This window comes from Oxyura jamaicensis, chromosome 5 (genome assembly GCF_011077185.1).
Source record: "Oxyura jamaicensis isolate SHBP4307 breed ruddy duck chromosome 5, BPBGC_Ojam_1.0, whole genome shotgun sequence".
Lineage (NCBI taxonomy): Eukaryota > Metazoa > Chordata > Aves > Anseriformes > Anatidae > Oxyura > Oxyura jamaicensis.
This window is the reverse complement of record NC_048897.1, coordinates 54452841-54469227: the sequence shown is the minus strand read 5'-3', so window position 1 is coordinate 54469227 and position 16387 is coordinate 54452841.

Sequence of the window (16387 nt, the reverse complement as noted above, 5' to 3'; positions counted from 1 at the left end):
TCCACTGAATTGGTCTTGTCCTTGTGTAATGTGTATCAGATTTTTCTATTTGCTTTCTGGAATCATTTTAACCTCATGGATTCAAGGCCAGAAATCATATACTCCCACAAATTTGTGCTTAGGTACAGTGCTTCTGCAGTAGTTTCCAGAGGTAACTGAAAAAGGCTCTACAGAATCAGTAGTGACCATTCAAAATGTTATCTGCTGACAGCATTTTGTGGGCAGCTTGCTTGCAGTTTCGTTAATTAACAAATATTTGTAGTTTATTCATGGGGACAAGAAAAATGGGAAGAGGAACACTTAAAATAGTAACTTTGAGTTTGCATAGACAACACTCACACACAAGACAAACAAACAAGTTTTGGAAACAAACAAGTCATGGAAAAAACCATGAACAATATTAGAAGATAATTCTTCCTAAAATCCAGTTCCCAAGCAGTCAGCTTATTTGCTTTGTTTATAATACAAATGTATTAGGTGTAATTCACTGTCTGAAAAAGCAATAATATCATAAGTTTTCCGGTGAATTTATAACTAGATCAAAGGTAGAAAACATATCTTCTACTGAAAGTGATATAAAATGAAGTGTTGATGCATATTAGTCTGAAATTCATTTAAGAGATTTAGAGTGCTTTGATGTGAACCAAGTATTCATAGATCACCTGTCAGACAGCTGATGCCTGTGACAGTCTCAGTGCTGCTGGCCCTGCCTCAGGGCAGGAGGGCAGATTTAGGCTGGATCTGGAAGTCTCGCCCAGAGTTTTTCTCTGAACCTGCTGGGAAGAGGCTTCTGCAGATAGCTGCAGCTCAGGGTGTGCTTAGTCGCAGTGTACTTGCTCCTCCAGTGCCTGTTGGTCTGTCTTTTTGGATGGGGTTTGGATGTAAGCAATGCCCAAAAACCTGAGCCTGAGGCACTCTTGGATCTTCAAAGTTTCACTGAAATTCTATCTGAGTATCTTTTCCTGAGCAAAGCTTCCTGGTATGTTCTTTTACTTTCCTTCAGTCAAGAAGACTGAAGGAGTCAGCTCTGACCCTGGCTTTTATGGACCTTCACATGTCTTCAGAAGGACCAGGAGATTGCAGTTAATAAAAAAAAGTGTCAGTAAAAGCATCAAAGCTTTTTCTGAACCAAATCCAAAGCCTGTTTTTGTACACTGTGTAAAAGTTGGCTTTATTTGACCACTTTCTTCCTAAGTTTAGATATATTAAGGATATGTTTATGAGTATGTCTGTTTTCACACACATTTGTTTGGCTGTCTGTCAATACACTGCTGTTCAGATGGCTTGGAAGGCATAATTATTTTGTGAAGTTATACAATAGGCTAATATTAGACAAAATAGGATTTCTTATTGCCTAATGGAAATGTAGACTTTATGAAAACTACAGCAGGGATTAATTTAGTTGATTTGTGTTAGGCTGATTTTTTTTCCCCTGCATGTAAACTTTGCCAAGATGTATGAAAATAATGGATTTGTAGAAAACATTGGTAAATGAAGATAAATCTTGCTGTGATGTACTGCTGGTGTGCATAAGCTTCTTGTGATGTCTGATGGATCTCTCCGTGCTGCTGTGGTGAGCAGTGGTTTGGCAGTTTGTGCTTCCTGGCCCCAGTGCCCAGCTTCCCCATGGGTGCATGCCCTGCAGCCAGCATGGTGGCAGCAAACTGTCACACTCCACTGTCTGGAGCATCCTACAGTTCTGGGAGTTCATCAGCATATGATCTTCCGTACGCTTTTTGTCATTCCATTCAGCTTCTACGTCCTTATACACCATGCAAAATTGAGTAGAAAACCTTACTTGCATGCATATAGTGTCAGGAATCTAGATTAATATTTTGCAAAGAAGGATAAATCTCAGAAGTTTTCTGCTTGTAGTTATAATACATTTTATTTAAAATTACTTGGCAGTTTTACTGGTGATAATAGCATTATGAAATCCATTTGAATTTTGGGGGAGTGGAGAACATCAAGAATCAACTTAAACTCTGTTGAATGGAAACCTTGTCAAATCTCCTTAACAACAAGTTTTCACCAGCTCAGTGTCACATCTACTGGATAATCCAGTTAGGAATCTTAAATTACGCATTTTGCTAGAAATAACACATATGGAAATGGAGTAGATTTCAGAGAGTTTTAGGGTACTAAAAATAAAATGTCAAGCTTTGTCATAGTGTTGTCTGAAAATGGGGAGGTACCCATAATTCTAGGTAGGTTGTTAACCTGTGTGTTCACCGGGGGTGGATTTTGAAGGTACAATGCATCCTTTAAATACCTTCTCTTCCTCAGAAACAGCTTGGCTACAAAATGAGATGTAATTATTCTGGCAAGGAGACATAAATGAGGATGCTCTCAGGGGTAAGTGGGCAAGGATGGAACTCCTTTCAGGAGTGAATCACAGTTATATTAATTTCAGCAGACATTTCTTCATTTATGCATGGAGGTAGGTGGAGGCTGTAGACTACAATCTGTAAATACACAATACAGACAGCATATTCCTGTTTGAACCTGGAAATAAGCCAGGTCTTGCTTAAAATTACATCAGGGAAGTGGAGAATGGGACAGAGTGGCCCATGTTATGAGTGTGGCATTCTGCTTATGTAATTACCTACTCAGGAAAAAGGTGGAAGTCATATAATCTGACCCCTGAACACGTACTGTGTAGTACTAACTGGTGCCGCATCTTTATTTTCAATAAGAGGAGAATGCAATAGTTTTGCCTTTTATCAGCTGAAATGCAAAGACAATTCTGGATTATTTTTTTAAAATTTATTTAAATATTTTTGGGTGATACCCAATAAAAAAATGGAAATGAGACGTATATTAGGCTTGAAAAAGTTATTATTTGTTTATAGATCTACTGACTTAAAAACAGCCACTGTCTTTCACTATTGTGTCTTTTACAGCAAAATTGCTTCTGTTAAAGAAAGTGTGTTATGATATCCCTGTTATTCTGTCTGTATATAAGGAATTTTTACTTCTTCCTGGTATTTTTCCCATGTTGCATATCTGAGAGCTCAGATGCAACAACAACAAAAAAATCTACCTGACATATTCCTTGGGCAGTACCACAGGAACTTTCTGAAGGTAAATCTTTTCATTCCATGGCATTAATATTCCACAATACTCAATTTTTGGAAGTCTATGTAGAACACAGACCTCCAAAATGGATTTTAGTTTCTTGACATAACAAAAGAGATGAGAAAATCAAGAAATTTCCAAACTTCTAAATGGAATTCTTCTGCAATAAGAAAAAGAAATATGTGTTTTTTTTTTTTTTTTTTTTTTTTTTTTTTTAATTAAACTGGATGAGATTTTCCAGTGATTTGAGTTAACTTGTCTTCCAGTTATACTTCTGTTATTTGAAACATAAAATGCTTCTTAATTGCAGCTATGATTATCCAACTAATATGGATGTCTATCAGAAGGGTTCATAACAATTTTTGTCTGTTTAATACTTATTACATCATTGTCTCCATAGAAGAACAAAGAAATATTGATCATGGACATATAAACACATTTTTCATCTGCACAGTGTCATTTTAACAACTGGCAATATAGTTATTAATTAAACACTAAGCATGTAGAAAAATAAATGTCATGTTGGTAATCTCATACCTGAAACAGTATCTTTTTGACAGCAACTGTACGTTGGTATCTGCTATTTATGCAGTAGTGGTAAGTTGTTACTTATTTAACAACTTCCTTTTCCTTCTCCTTCCTATGTAGAGTTTAAATATCCTATTTTAGTTCTATTTCTGGATACAAAAGGTTTGAAATCCATGGCTGTAGCTGCTAGAATATGAACCCTGCAGCAAGTGAGGCTTGCTCTGGGGCAGCAGACAGCGGGTGTGCACGCTGCTGTGGGGCAGTGTTGTGGGGCTGTGGGGTGCCGTGGGTCACAGGCTGCTGCTTCTGCTTGTAGGAGCTGAGTACACAGGACTCCTAAACCTATCTTAGCCCCTTGTCTCCTCCTGTTAGTCAGCTTTGCTGAAATAAATGTCTCTGATCAGAGAGGATCAAGAGGCTGCTGCACCTGTGGGATAAGGCCCAATGAACATTTCCCTGTGCTCCTCGTCCAGGAGGTGAAGGCATCCTCAGGAGAGTGGCTCTGCTGAATGGCTCTGCTGGAGCAGGACAGGAAGACTCACCACGCGCCCCTGCCCATCCTTGGTGGAAGCTTTGCTTCCTGCCTGGCAGCCTGGAGCCATCAAGATCCTCACTCCTTCTTGAGCCTTGGCTGAGATCAATGAAGGGGTTCAGAAGCTCGAGAAGCACAGAAAGCAGGAGGGAGTGAGGATTTATGTTTCAGATTTGATTTCCAATCCATCCTGAAGTAGTCTTTCTGCCCAGTTTGTTACAAGGTGCCAGGCAATTCTGGATTTCTGTACAGCCAGCCTGCAGCAAGCTGTTCTGCTCCATGGGACATTCCCTGCTGCTCCCTTAGGTATTGCTTGTGCTGCAGAGTGAGGTCAAGGTGTCTTTCAGCACTCATGGCCAGGCTCTCTAGTATGAGGGCAAGCTAGCCTGCAGGGGTGACCTTGCAGTGTCCCCATAGTGCAGGCAGTGTGGCATCAGAGACATGGCTGGCGGAGCTGCAAAGGGCAGGTGGTAGCTACAAAGGAGCCTGCTTGCAAACGCGCTGCTGCTGCCTGAGGGACGAGGCGGCCTTCTGGAGCAGAGCCATCCCCGCGGGGCGGTGCAAATTCCGGTGTCAGCTTCAGTAGTGAGCTGCGAGGTAACCCGGCCTCCTTCGCAGCGAAGGCCCGGGGAAAGCCGAGGCTGGCTCGTCCTTCCCGGCTGCGGCTGCGGTACTCGGGAAGCGCCCCCGCTGGGCCGGCACGTCCCGGCCTGAGCAGAAAACCGGGGAACGGGCAAAAGCGCCAGCAGATGGCACTCGTGGCACGCAGCAGATTTTCTGTGTTTCTTTCAAAGGCAAGAGAAATACATCCTTCGGAGCGCGGGCTGGCGGCCGCTGGCAGCGCCGGGCGCAGCTGCGGGCAGGCGCAGAGCGGGGCCCCAGGCACCGGGACCCCCCCGGAGCGCCCCCGCAATCCGCAGCGCTCGGCCCCGGCCCCAGCAGCGGGACCCCACGGAGCGTCCCCACGCTGCCCCTGCCCCGGCCCCGGCAGCGCCGCGGGCGGCCGCCCTGCCAGCCCGCCGGGAGCGCCCCTGCCCCCGCTCCTCCGCCCCGCGGGAGCTCGGCAGCGCCAGGGGCCGCCGGGGCAGCGGCCCTGCGGGTCTGAGCGCGGGGCCGGCCGGCTCCCGAGCGGCCGCTGCTGGCGGCTCCGTCCCTCTGCGTGCGTGAGCCCTCGGCGCGCCGCCCGCCTGAGGTCGCTGCGCTCTCGCGCGGCGCTCGGGCGTTGGGGTGTGCCGCAGCACGGCGCCTCTAGGCCGAGTGTGGCCGTATCACGAACCTCAAAGCCTTCAGCAAGCCAAGTGTGAGATCCTGATGTCGGGTGGTGCGAACCGAGACATGTTTTCCCAGTCTTTATCGGCCAAGTCTGTGTACCAGCCGTTGGCAACGGCCGTGAGAGCCCAGGGAGAAGCTGCCGTGATGGTGGGGAGCTCTGCCTGTTGCCGGCAGGATCGCTGGAGGGAGCCAGGCTTGTCCGGCCTGGGTGTGGGGAGGGGTGGTGTAAGCACAGGCTGGCGCTGCTGTCAGCACCAGGGTGGCAGGTACCAAAACCAAGTTGGGACTAGAAAATAAGACTTAAGAGGAGTGGCTAAGAGAATGGGAATGTTTAGTCTGGAGAAAAAGAGCTGGACGTGATTTTGTGGGTCCCTTCTGACTCAGGGTATTCTGTGATTCTGTGAGGCTGAGGGGAGACCTCATCACTCTCTGCAACTACCCGAAAGGAGGTTGCAGCAAGGAGAACGTCAGTCTCTTTTCTGAGGTGACAAGTGATAGGACACAAGGAAATGACCTCCGGTTGTACCAGGGAGGTTTAGATTGGACATTAGGAAGAATTTCTTCATGGAGAGGGTGGTCAAGCATTGGAACGGGCTGCTCAGGGAAGTGGTGGGGTCCCCGTCCCTGGAGGTATTTCAGAGATGTGGACACAGCACTAAGGGATGTGGCTTAGTGCTGGGGCTCGGTAGGTCAGGCTGATGGTTGAATCTTGAAGGTGTTTTCCAACCGAAATGATTCTGTGATTGTAAGTTGTCTTCACCAGGAGAGCCGGACAGTGCTGGGACAGGCGCAAAAGGAGGCAGCTTAGTCTGTATCCCTGGAGGCTTTAGGCTGGACAAAGCCTTGTCTCACCTGTTCCAGAGCTGGTTACCACCCTGGTGTGAGCAGCCTGTTAGACTGGTATCCCTTCCAGCCAGTGCTTCTATGGTTCTATTTTATACCATAAGGAAATGAGGAGAGAACTGCGTAGATTTTTGTGAGCTGAAGCTACAAATGTTTGCCTTCATATATTCTCTGCTTTGATTGTATTTTCTTTTTAAAATTCACTTTGTGTAATACATGATTTATAGAATTTAAAATACAAAATACTACAATATATCAAGATTAAGGATATATGATTTGTCCACAATTTATATTTTATTATGAGAAATCCTGTTCTATTATGCCTAGAATAAATATCAGAAAGAACATTCATATTAAACGCAGATTCATAAATTGATTACAAACATTTAAGGCTCATGTAGGATACTGATATAATAACGCACAATTTAAAAAGTGTACACACAGTTTTTCAAGTGATGCACGTTTAGAAGCCAGTTGCTCCTATAGATGTGAAAACAGGGCACGTTCTCTGTATAATTCAGGCTCTGCTAAAATATGCATGGTATTCCTGAGAATTTTCTACAAAAGATGCCCATGAGAGACGATTGATAATCCTCTGGAAACAGGATTTAGCTGAAAATTACAGGACCATTAGGAGAGTAGAATCCTGTGTTGTAAGTAGACACATCTGTCTTGCTCTTTGTAGATTAGTACAATGCCTTTTAAGTCAACTGTTAATACCTTATTAAAATATTTACTAGTGTTCTGCACACATACTTCAGAGCATTTGTGTCTTTCTGATAACCAGTGTTCTTTCTCCATGGATCACAGTGCATGGCAGTGGAGGTCTGCTGCTTTATCCCTGTTTTATTGACACAGAAATTCAAGTTCAGGAAAATGGTATGATGTGGGAATCACTTGGCAAAAGTAGGGACAGAAGGTGGCTCTCCTGATCCCTCAGCACTTTAATCATGGAATCAGAGTGCAGTGTAAGGGACAAAAGGCCTGTAATAATTTGACAGTACTACCACTGACCAAAACAGCCCCCTGCCCATCTGGGTAGACACCCACACAGGTATGCAGTGTGCCAGTTCCTTGCAAGCCTTTTGCTGTGGTTCTGGGCTTTGAGGTGGCCCTTTGTACCCAGAAGCATCCCTCCAGCCAGGAGACATGCTGTTCCCACTGTGTCCTTTCCAGAGGGAAATGCTGATGGGAGTTGATGATGAGTCTGAAGAGTACTATCGGTCTTCTAGTAAATGTCACCAGGGAATGGTTCTTAGGCATCTTCAGTCTCCCACAGAAGGCTGGCAAGGTGGTGGTGTGACAAGACCAGAGTGAGTGACATTTTGGTACTAGAAAGATCTGGAGTGTACAGTGGGGGAGAACAGATCGTCAGTTCTAGCCTGATGAAATGCAGTCCACTTGCTCCTTGTCCATGAATACAAAGCTGTAGCTGGCTACATAATGGCAATTTCATGGCCAAGTCCTAGGAATGCAGCTGTTCTGCTTGTACAAAATGTCCTTATGTGTCAAGATATATTTGTGTCCCCAAACTTCTATTTATTTGTGTTCAGAGTACATTCCCATTTGGGAGTTTGACATTGTCACCCATGCTTTTATTTGTGAATAACATGATTTAGAGAACAGCAAAAGTCCTAAAGTACAAGACTCACATGGTTACTGCATTTTGCTCATTTTTAGGCCATGGCTGTGTTGCAGAAAAAGTCACTCTCTTCCATTAGACTCCAAGGCTGAGCACAAACAAGTTCTACAATGCAGGTACAGATGCCAAAGTGAAGATCATCTTAGAGGGCTGAAAGATTGCTCTTGGGTAGAAGCCCTGTCCCAGCAATGCAGATGTCCCCTGCTTGGGTCCAGGTCCCCATCTCACTGCCCACATGGCCAGGGAGCTCTGCCCTCCTGCCCCAAGGGCAGCCTGATGCAGGCAGCCTGATCTGCCTGTGCCAAATGCTGCCCAGGGCCGAATGTAGTGCTGGTCACCTGGGACATAAAGCTATTACTAGCAATTTTGCTGAAACGTCAGTCTTTCAAAGTGCTGTTTGTTTGTTTTCTCTTCCAAACATTGACTGATGGGTTATCAAGGTATTTCATAGAATCATAGAACCATTAAGGTTGGAAAAGCCCTTCAAGATCATCTGGTCCAACTATCACCCTACCAACAATATCACCCACTAAACAATGTCCCTAAGCACCATGTCCAACCTTTCCTTGAACACCCCCAGGGATGGTGATGCCACCACCTCCCTGGGCAACCTGTTCCAATGCATGACTGCTGTTTCTGAGAAGAAATGTCTCCTAATTTCCAACCTGAACCTCCCCTGGCACAACTTGGGACCATTCCCTCCAGTCCTATCACTAGTTACCTACGAGAAGAGGCCAACCCCCAGCTTCTCACACCTTCCTTTCAGGTACCTGTAGAGAGCGATAAGGTCTCCCCTGAGCCTCCTCTTCTCCAGACTAAACAACTCCAGTTCCCTCATCCGCTCCCCACAGGACTTGTGTCCCAGGCCCCTCACCAGCTCATAGCCCTTCTCTGGACATGCTCCAGGGCCTCAATGTCCTTCTTGTAGTGAGGGGCACAAAACCTAACACAGAACTTGAGATGCGGCCTCACCAGAGCAGAGTACAAGGGGACAATTACCTCCCTGGCCCTGCTGGCTGCACTATTCCTGATACAAGCCAGGATGCCGTTGGCCTTCTTGGCCACTTGGGCACACTGCCAGCTCATGTTCAGGTGAGCATCAGTCAGCACTCCCAGATCCTTTTCCTCTGCACAGCTTTCCAGCCACTCTGCCCCAACCCTGTAGCACTGAATGGGGTTGTTGTGGCCAAAGTGCTGGACCCAGCACTGAGCCATGTTGAACCTCATCCCATTGTGCTCTGCCCATTGACCCATCCTGTCCAGGTCCCTCTGCAGGGCCTCCCTACCCTCTGGCAGATTGACACTTCCCTCCAACTTGGTGTCATCTGCAAATTTACCAAGGGTGCACTCAATTTCCTCCTCCAAATCATAAATAAAGATATCAGAGAGGATGGGCCCCAACACCAACCCCTGGAGAACACCACTGGTGACAGGTCGCCAGCTGGATTTCACTCTGTTCACCACCACTCTCTGGGCCTGGCCATCCAGTCAGTTTTTAACCCAGCAAAGAGTGTACCTGTCTGAGACATGGGCTGCCAGCTTCTCGGAGGATACTGTGGGAGACCATGTCAAAGGCCTTGCTGAAGTCTAGGTAGACTACCTCAACGGGCTTTCCCTCATTCACCAGCCGGGTCATCTGGTCATAGAAGGAGATGAGATTGGTCAGGGAGGACTTGCCTTTCATTGAAATACTCATTCTCCCATCTTTTCCTATTTCTCCCTCAAAAAAAAAAAAAAAAAAAAAAAAATCCAGAACCCTACTGAACTTAATCAAATAAAATCCTTGGCTAGAAGCATTTCTTTCTGGTGTGTTTTAATGATGCATCTGTGAGGGTTCAATTTTGTCATTAACTTCCAATGGCATATTAAACGCACTCCCTGGGTATGAAATGAGCATTTTAGAATCATAGTTTATAGGTTTGAAATGGTCCTGTATGTTGGTCTTTTGGTATTCTCACAGATGTGTGAGGCTAATACTAAATTTTGTAGATTCTGGCACTTATATAGTAACAGTCATGACATAAAGATATGGTGTCCATATCTGATGATGCTGAAAGGTAAATAATGGAATCATTTGTGGTTACAACTATGTGAGACTTACATGAAATATCTTTGAAACTGGAAAAGAATAAACATGCTCGCCAGCTTCTCTAGCTGTGTTGACCTGGCATAGCAAGCATGCCAGTGCCAGCTGTGTTGGATGCAGCCCTGGAGAAGCTGGGGACCCAGCATGGGTGGCAAGAGGAGGCAGGCAGCATGCCAGGTGCTGCTGGTGGGTGGAAGGCCATGAGATACAGCGGGGCCTGGAGCTGCTTCCTGCCTGGTCTGTGTGAGGGATGGTAACAGTGGCAGAAAGAGTTTTAGAGAGAATTTTTAATGTGCATAAAATAGAAACTATTTTAAGAGTAGAAATAAGAAAGTATCTGTGTTCATAATTTCATTACCATGAGCGCCTCTCTGCTTATAAATACCTCCTATTTGCATTGAATTGTTTATTGTAATAGCTTTGGTGTTTAGAAGGCACAAATAACATCTCCACTGGGAAAAAAGAAACATCTTCCCTGACATAAAGTATCTATTTTGTCTACTTTTGAACTACGGAGAAGTATTTTAAGAGTCATTAAATAGTTTTCAACATCTAATGGGAAATTATGGTTTGACTCACAGTACCAGAGCCTTGCTGGTCCCTTCATCCAGAATGTGAGCTTAGAAATGGTGATGCCCGGGGCTGCACCTGCCTGGGCCTCATGTGGCACAGCCCCAGGCCCCAGGGGCTGCCCTCCCGCGGCCATTCCCCATGCCAGGGCTGTGCTGGGCCTCTCTGTGCCCCAGCGGGACGTGGCTGTGCAGAGGAGGGGGAGGGCAGAAAGCTCTGAGTCCTTGCCCAGCTGCTTTGGAGGCTGCAGCAGCTTGTGCACAAAAGCAGCAGTGTGCAAAAGCTGTGTTTGTTTTCCGTGGGATATATTTATACACTGCACAGGACCTAGCTGGGAAACATCACTGGAGATTGCTCAGTGATGACTTGCATCATGAAACCAGCTATATGGCAATGAGCAAGTTTCAATGAACCAGTTCTCTGCTGTCATCTGATGGTTTAAACTGCAGTACTGAATGAAGAAATTGCCTAATAAATTCATTTATTAGTCCCTTCAAAATCTAATAAAGAAATATGCCAGGCATTAATTTACCCGGAAAGGTAATCAGAGACCTTTCATGTGGAGCAGGCAGTCTGGACAATGCCTTTAAAGTTAATAGTCTATAAACCAAGACGCTAGAAGTCCACATAGCTTCAGTCTCTGTCAGTGTCTCTTTTCTCGGGGCTTGCAGCTAGAGGTAACAGAACACTGCTTTTCTCCAAAAATACTGTCTAGCCCTCCCCACTCCTCAGCTCCCCACAGCAAATGAACATTTGGGGGGAGCTGTCCTCCCCAGGACATTTCCTGGCCCATACAAGGGGGGATGGAGCTGGTACCTTCCTTTTCTCAGTCACAGACAGTTTCTCAGCTGTTGGTCCCGGCTGGTGGACCACTGTGCCGCATGAAGAGGGCAATGGGAGCTGGGGGTAGGGGTTGGGGGGTGCTGCCGGGGCTGCCAGCCGCTCTGCACACCTGCCTGTTGGCACAGCCCTGCCGCACCTCCCAGCCGCAAGGATTTGCTAATTAAGCACCGAGGAGCAACACTGGGGTTTGTAAAACAGGTTATGATTTCTGAGGTACATGAAGGCACACATTCTGCTCACTTACAGCAAGATTAAGTGGCACTACACTTTCACTTTTAACCTTGGGCTGTTCTCTTTATAATCAAATCAGTGGCTCAGAGGGCCTTACTGTCTGCTATGGAGAAACGGAGAATTTCCTGGGGCGCACTGGGCCATGCTATGTCTCTTCATGAGCAAAAGCTTCCTGAATCATTTTATATACAGGTCATATCAACATTAAACACTAGAAGACTATCCTGGATGATAGGATCATGGTATCAAGGGTTTGGAATGGACCTTGGCATCTCTGCCCCTGCCCCTGCTCTGCATGAGGTCAGCTGTGGGCTCAGGCCAGGCTGCTCAGGGCATTACTCCATCAGCTCCCCAAAACCTCCAGGAAGGAGATCCCCCAGCCCCTCTGGGCCCCACACCATGGCCTGGGACAGAGGGGAAGGTTTCTCCCCATGTCCAGCCCCCCACACTCCAGCTTCGTTGTGAGCCCCAGCCTCTGTCCTCCTACCAGCCCCTCCATATTCTGCTGGTCATGGGGTGAGTGCTCCAACCTGACCGGCTGCGGCCTCGCCTTAGCCCCTGGCGATGGCTCTGTGGTGTGATCCCACTGTATGGTACCATCTGCACGCTTGATGACCTAGCACTGCTTCACTTTCTCCAGGTCACACCTCTCCCATTTCTCTCAGGTCACTGACAGAGATACTATACAATCATTTTTATTTGCCCTCTCCTCACAAGATGCCTGGCTGTTCCTCAGTGGGAGCAGAGCAGAAGGAGCAAAGAAAGTCCCAGAGCCTGGGGCACGTCCCCTTTCTTCATGGTGCAGCTGCAACCCAGCTCACAGATGTCCTCTGCCAGAGACCACAATTCACTCACTGTGGCTTTACTAGGGACTGTGGTAGGGTCAAATGTATTTGTTGGTGGCTTCACACACACCCTGTAACAGTGGTGAGTGCCTCCCCCAGGTATCTCCGTCTCTGCCTTGGGGGGACCGTTTCCACCAGCAGTGATGCACGCTGACCAACTCCCCAGTGCAACGTGGGGAGCAGTGAGCAGGGGAGCAGTGAGCAGGTGCACCCCAGGGATCTGTCAGAAGCAGGAAAAGCACACACTGGACCCACAAAACTGGGACATGTCTGGGACCAGCAGCAGCGACTGCTGTAAAAGCACACCTCACGGACTTATGAAGTAGCTCTGTTGCAAGAAGCCATGCTCCACGGTGAACGCACCTTTTTTCTCACACTCGGCATTCGTTCTCCCAGCCTCATTCAGAACCGACTTTGCTCTGCCCGCGCTGCGCCTCCCCGCCCCAGCCCCCGGCCGGCGCCGAGCGAGCAGCGAAGCCTCAGCAGGCGGGGCCGGGGCCGGGGTCGGGGTCGGGACCGGGCCGGGAACGGGACCGGGCCGGGAACGGGCTGGGGTCGGGAACGGGCTGGGGTCGGGAACGGGCCGGGAGCCGCCGCCAGGCGCTGGCCGGGGCCTGCGGGGGCTGCGGTGCCTTCAAGTGGCGTGTGCGCCGGCAGCAGCCTCCGGCCGGCAGCAGCAGCCCCCAGCGCCGGCTTGCCCGGGTACGAGCGGCCTGCGGCTTGCTGGGGACCTTCGTCGGTGAAATTAAAATGGCTTTGAGATTTCAGTGGCAGCCGATTTGCGGAAAATAGCAGATACTCGTCTAATTAGCAGTATGATGTACTTAGTTCCTACACAGCACAGCTGATGGCTTCATTTGTCACATGCCTCCTTTCCGTGGTTTACATGGCTGTCACAGTAGAAATAAACCAATTACATTTACACAAAATTGCTTTCAAAAAGATAGGCTATGTAATATATAAATCAGAAAATTGAGGATATTTGACTGCTCACTTAGCTTCTGTGGAGCTTCTCCTGATTAGTCTGGAGAAGGAGCTGAAACAGGACTGGAGTCTGTAAACTGGTTGTATTCTCTCCTGGATGAAAAAGGCTGTGTATTACTGTGGGTGTTTAGCATATGGTAAGAAGTAAAATATCTCATGATGTTAAACGAGACTTACTTTTGCATCTAGAGATGATAGCCCAGTTCCAGCTTGTTCTTACTCCAAAACTAAGGGATGAAAACATGACATTTTTAAATGCAGGATATCCTACAGAAACAGGAACAAAATAACATAATGTAAAATGAAATAAAATACTATGCAAATCAGGAACAGCAAATGCATAATCCGCAGGCTAGAAGCAGCTCATGAACAGCTCAGTCTGATCCATATGTTTCCAGTGAATGACACTGACTTGCATGCAGACTTCTCCTGAGTGCATTGGTCCTCTGACTTGTTGGAACCAGCTTCGTTATCCCTGTGATGTGTTCCCCAGCGCTTCTGGATCTTCAGAGAGATTAGAAGTTTATGCCCTTTGGACATACTCTGACTGTGGGGTTATAGAGAATTTTTTATCTTGTTCTTCTCTCTGCTCTGTGTGTTCATACCCTTGAGCCTGAGAAAAGTATGCATCAAATGAGTGGCATGGCATTATGCCCGGCTGTTTGTTATATGTAATGTCTGGCTATGATGGAATCTTTCACTGAGAGTGTTTCTGAAAATGCATTACCATTCTGTTTTTCTCAATGTTAAAATCAACACTTAAACATTCTTTCTTCCTTCTCTAGAGACAGTTTTCTCTATGTACAGAAAAAAAAAAAAACAAAAACAAAAAACACACCAGTGGGAAATCAGTTGATAGTGATCTTATAAGTTTACTCTTCCATATCTACAGCACAACAGAGAAGATTTAGTGGACAGCTTAGCTTTTCATTAGCAAAGTCTGTTGGAACTGCTTTTGCTGGTCCTGCACCCAGCCTGCAGAGTGAGTCCTGCAGCGTATCGTGAATGAGCAGCAAACAGTCCATGGCTCTGTGGCACTGAGATCAACGGGCAGGTGCTTTGCAGCCTGTTGCTGCTGGTAATTCGGTGCATGGGTAGCTTTTCCCTTTAGAGTTATGCTTTCTTTGTGGACTGTGTTTCACCTTCATCTTAAGGTGCATTTTCCCTTAAAACAGCATCAGCTCTGCAGAAATCGCAGTGGAGTTAAAACCATGGAGAGACAGCTGTTTTCCTTTTTTCTTTTTTTCTTTTTTTTTTCTTTCTTTTTTTCTTTTTTTATTAACAGCTCTATCTGGTCCAGTAAAAGCTGAGCTATAGTACTGAGAGGGTTATGTCACTTCCTGCACTGCTCACTGTGCAGTGTAGGATTACTCTTTGTAACAGTAATTTTAAGTCTGATTACTGTTAAAATTACTGTCTCCATCTTGCATTAACTGACACTTTGGTTCCCTTTTACTTGTACTTTCACTTTAGCTGAAGTTTATCAGCTTGAAGAAAAATTGTGAACAGACTTCTGAACACAGGAGTCTGAAGAGATTTGAGCAGCTCTCTCTCAGAAACTGCAGTAATCAAAGATGTAAAATTCCTTCCCTCTAAGTAAAATCCCATTGCCTAAAATCCTATAAAACCCATGAGCTGGAAAATGTGACTTTTCCTTCTGTTGTAAGCATATCAGACCGGATGTACCAGGTCTGTCTGTCAGCTGCTCTGACCCAGTCACTTCTGTTCAGACTCTTGCATTGAACTAATCCTGTATACTCCACATTTTTCTCCATAAAACCCACTATTTCCAAAAAGCTTAAAAGCTCAACACCCTTTTCTCTGAGAAAGACAAAATGGGCAATTTTGGCAAATAGCCATTTCTCCAAACCATTTGTTCACTTCGTCATTGTGTCCCTCTTTTTATTTTTCTACACCTTTCCTTTTTGTTTTCACTTATTCACAGGGTATTTGGACCACAAAACTTTGTGACTGTTGACCTCTCATTTTGTCATATCTGCCTACAGTCCCCTGACATGGAGCACCATTGTAGTAACACTGGTTTTCAGGACAGACAGAATGAGAGCTCTGGATTGGGAAATGCCCACTTCACAACCTGAAATGTAATCTCTAGTATGAAGATGTCACAGAGTTGGACAGCAACAGCCATACATATAAGAATGGAGCTAGTGTGCAGGATGATCCTAGAGACTAAAGTGGTAGCATGATTCTCTTTCATCACCTAACTACAAAATGCTGCATTTTAAGGCTAATGACAGACGCATGCTGGAAGCTAGGGTCTTAAGCTGGAGAAAGCTAAAATACACTCAGCTGATCACTTGATCAGTCTGAGAAACCAGGATGAACCTCTAAAAGTGGCAGAACTGTCTTCTGCTGGGTGGTATCTAGAGTTTCAGTCCTCGTGAAGACAGGATCCCTGGCTCTGCCCCTTGCCCAAGAAGAGACTTTCTCTTGAGCGCATTGTGCACACTGTTAGAAGAGAGCTGGATGCAGACTGCGTCAGTTCAGATGTGTGCAGGTTAGAGGCATGTGGCAGTGGGTCCCAGCCCATGCAGACAAGCTCCCTGTGGTTCTTGGCTTCTCACGCTGCCCTGGGAGTGATGAGCAGCTGGGAGAGGAGCCCTGGAGCGCTTTCCACCACATCCTCACATGGGGTGCAGCAAGGGTGGAGGTATCTCCTCCCCTGCTTCCCAGAGACCCCTGCAGTCAGTGTGGGGGGTGGATGCTCTTCCTTGTATTCTTTGGCAGCTCATGCCCCAGCATCCCGAATTGTGTTTGAGACCTTCCAAAGTGCCCCCATCAGCAGATGAGGAGGCAGTGCTGCACTGGCTATGCTGCTCTCCGTAGGGTTAGCAGCCTCCAGTGGTTCACTGGGATGTGCAAATATCTCTCAGTAAAAAAATCAGTCTTCAGCCCTTTCATGCTGAATTTGA